At 41.0% G+C, this 3,990-nt stretch overlaps 1 pseudogene; it reads left to right on the top strand.

Moving 5' to 3' along the window:
• The first annotated feature begins 825 nt into the window (after window positions 1–825).
• On the top strand, window positions 826–3,635 carry LOC119417307 (annotated as a pseudogene).
• Window positions 3,636–3,990: the final 355 nt, after the last annotated feature.

The following is a 3,990-nucleotide window of genomic DNA, read 5'->3' as shown; positions in this document are numbered from 1 at the left end:
TATAAATCACTTTCTGACTGACTCACGTTTGTTACGCACACTGAGCACAACCTAAACGAACAAGTGCATGCAGAACTCTCTTTAGTTCCAAACGAGTCGTCCTATAAACAAATATATTATGTCATACATTCAGACAGATGACTTAACAACGTCTAATCACTCCCCTGCTACAAATTTACCACAAGGATCTGGTGGTTTTTCTGATGGTCTGTGAAGTAACTAAGACGAGGTCGCAAAGTCAAAGGTTAAAACCACTCCGGCTCCTACTGGGAGATTCGGTTTCCTATGGTTTGTTTGAGTGTGTGTGTGTGCGTGTGTGCATGTGTAGTTTGGTATAATGTTACATTTGTGGGGACCAATTTTCCAAAACATCCTACGTTGTGAGGACCAACTGCTCCTTGTGGGGACCAAATCCCAGCCCCCATAAGTATACGTCTCGTTGATGGGATAGGGGTTAGCTTTAGGACTAAGGTGTAAATTGCGGCTGGGTTAGGGTATGTACTGGTAATGGTTAGATTTAGGGTAAGGGTCAGGGTTAGGCTTCAGAAATGAATGGAAGTCAAAGATTTCTGTCATCTGTGATCTACTCTGTGTAATCATCGTTACATGGGAACCTCACGATGATCATATGTGATGTTGTAGGAAACAAAAGACAGAAACACATGTGATCCAGTTTCCAAAAACAGGAAGTGTTACATCATTTCTACTTGGCCAGTCTAACACCATCCTGTCTCTGAAAACTGAGAAAAGGGTCGAGGTTGTTTTCACTTAGCAAATCAATACAAACTTGATGACATGTGCAGCTGGTCTTCTGTCTGACGTTTGTTCATGGGGGAAATGGGTGAGTCTTTTTATTATCAGTCTTTCATGGGGTTTTACCAAGTTTTCACGTTTTCTTAACCCATTTCCTTTATCTGTCTTTGCTTCAGCTCAGTCGATTGATCTGAAATTCTACTCATCCGTTCGTCAACATAAACCTTTTGTTTCTGTGAGAGCTGGAGACAGCTTGACTCTGCAATGTTTCTATGAAGACATCGTTCGTGCTCAATTTTATTGGTACAAACAAAACGTGGGGCAGGAACTGAAACTCATTTCCACCTTTTTATAAGTTTGAAAGAAATTGAACTTTTCATAATGAATTCAACCATAATCCACGCTTCACGCTGGACACTGAAACAGGTAAAAACCACCTGAAGATATCTAATGTGCACATTTCAGATTCAGCTACTTATTACTGTGCAAGTAGTTACCTATACAGGCTGGAGTTTGCAGAAGGAACTAAAGTGAGTGTAGAAGGTTCAGGTTTTAAGATTCAGACTTTGGTCCATCAGTCAGCATCTGAGATGGTCCATACTGGAGGTTCTGTAACTCTGAACTGTATGGTTCAAAAGGGGAGCTGTGATGGAGAACACAGAGTGTACTGGTTCAGAAACTTTCACAAATCTCATCCAGGACTCATTTATACCCAAAGAGGCATGAATGATCAGTGTAGGAGGAACCACAATACACAAACACACACCTGTGTGTCCATCCTTTCTATAAAAACCCTGGATGTGTCCCATGCTGGGACCTACTACTGGGCTGTTGTCTCATATGGACACATCCTGTTTGGAAATGGGACCAAACTGGGCTTCAACTGTGAGTTACAGCTGGGGGTTGAAAGATATTTTAAGATAATAAGTGAGAACTGTAATTTTTTTCTTTAAATCTCCAGAAATTAGGTTTTATAGTTCTAATGTGTTCTACAAAGAATTAAAAGTATATGTGATTCTACTTAGAGTACAAAATGTTTCATCTGGTAAAGAAATTATTTTTCGGTCACTAAGCACTTCTTCAGTGTTGTGTTTTATTAAAATATGCTGAACTGCTGCAAAGGGACATCATTCATCTTGGAGTTTTGAGAATTAAAACTGTGTCATTTTATTTAAAATTTTCAGTTTCAACAAAATCATGCTTTGTTTTTTTAATGAGTTTATGTCAAATTAAATAAATTAAATCAATAGATCTCATTCACTTGTTTTAAAGTTCTGGAAGGCAAGTGACTGTGTGTGTTTACCATGAATCTGCTGTTGATTCACAGCAGTCACCTCCATCACAGGAGTTTATGGCAATACCATACCATACCATACCATACCAATTTATTTATATAGCACTTAAAACAGCAACAAGGCCAACCAAAGTGCTGTACAAAAGAACCAAACATGCACAGCAGACAGGAAAACATAAAATAGAAATACATATACAAATAGCAGCAGAAGCTAACTAAAATGGCCAACAGAGTAGAGAACAGACCGGACCAAAACAAATCACACCGGCAATAGTCATTTATGCTAAAGGCAGGGACTTCCCAGTACTGATTTGTTGTTGTGCCAATTCCCATCACATGTGCTGGAGGAGCTATTAACCCTATAGAGGTAGATCTCTGTTAGAATATTTGTTGGCCCTGTTTGTCTTTAATCAAGGCAATGTACTTCCATATTGTAAATTTGGAGAAGGTCTTTGGTATACCAGTCAGATCTATGAACTTGGTAAACAATGGAACTGGGAGGTGTCCTCGGAAGAAACTATGTCAGACCGCCAAATTCAGTTTAAGCTGAGGATGGGGAAACCACGCCCAGTCACTTACAGAAACCCCCCAAAACACTGATTGTAATCTGTTTATTAGCATTCTATCCCACTTGATGGGTAAGAGAATTGTCAGGATTAAAACTGTCAACCTCTCTGCAGTAAGACTAAAATTACTCACTTCCACGTGCATTCTTCCTACTTAACATGTTTCTCAGGTCAAACCTGTCTCAGGGAGCCCTTTATGCCCTCCTGTTGACCTCCCTCTAACCCCCCCCCCCCCCCCCCCAACTTATTGATAATCATCCTGAATTTGTGGTCAGGCGCATACTGGATGTAAGATGCCGAGGCTGAGGGTTTCAATATCTTGTCGACTGGGAGGGTTACGAGCCAGAAGAGAGGTCTTGGATTCCCAGATTGTTCATCCTAGATCCCAGTCTGATCACCACTTTTTTCAGAGCCCACCCTAAAAAACGTTTAAAGTCTCCGAGAGGTGATTCTTGAGAAGGGGGGTACTGTAGGGTTTCCAGCTCTTCCTGCAGGTTCCTGAGTCCAAAGGCGGAGTTAACTACCCACAGCTGAGAGTCATCCCAGTAGCGAGAGCCAGGACTATAAGAAGCTGCTGAAGAACTTCCTTCCCTACAATTACTTTCTGGTATTTCTGCTTTTGGCCTCCTTGTGTTAATCCTCCTGAGTAAGTTAATCTTACCTTGTTGTTCTCCTCGTCTTCTCACAGAACCTAGTTCCTGAGCCTCCTGTCCTGGACCTCCCTAGCTGTCCTTGAATCATTGACCCTGTACCTACCTATGAGTTACAGTACTAACCTTCCTTGTGGATCTTCTCCAGCTGCTCCTACGCCTTCAAACCACTTGCCTCCATGCACCACCTGTGCTCTTTCCACTGAAACCTTCTCTACCCTGGAACCCCCAGCCTTCCTCTCTATGCGACCACCCTACCAACATCCTGTAAGATATCTTCAACCTGCATTATCTAATTGCTCTATGCAGCTTATGACCTCTTTCCTTCCTTTCCAGGGTTTCCAGGACGTGCCCACTGTATACATTTCATAATTTCAATGTAAATAAATCACTTTATATTCTAAAGGGTTTTGAGTCTGTTATACTCGGCATGTTCACTCTGGGTAAACTCCACCATTATGATAACCTCTTTGCACTATTTAGGGTATTGCCTGGCTCTGAGGAGTCAAGGAGAAATAATTCTTTGGTGTGTTCTTTATCCAAGAGACATGAAGATTTGAATTCAATTCAATTCAATGCAATAATACTTTATTAATCCCAAAGGGAAATTATTTTGTTGTTGTAACTCGTTATCCTAATTTCATTAAGAGATGTTATACATACTGATGGCTGTAGACAGGAAGGATCTCTTGTAAAGGTCCATCCCATAGTGGATCCTAAGAAACTG

This window comes from Nematolebias whitei, chromosome 11 (genome assembly GCF_014905685.2).
Source record: "Nematolebias whitei isolate Nwh7 chromosome 11, NemWhi1, whole genome shotgun sequence".
In the NCBI taxonomy this organism is placed as follows: domain Eukaryota; kingdom Metazoa; phylum Chordata; class Actinopteri; order Cyprinodontiformes; family Rivulidae; genus Nematolebias; species Nematolebias whitei.
The sequence above is the reverse complement of the archived record's forward strand: the minus strand, read 5'-3'. Positions and strand labels throughout refer to the sequence as shown.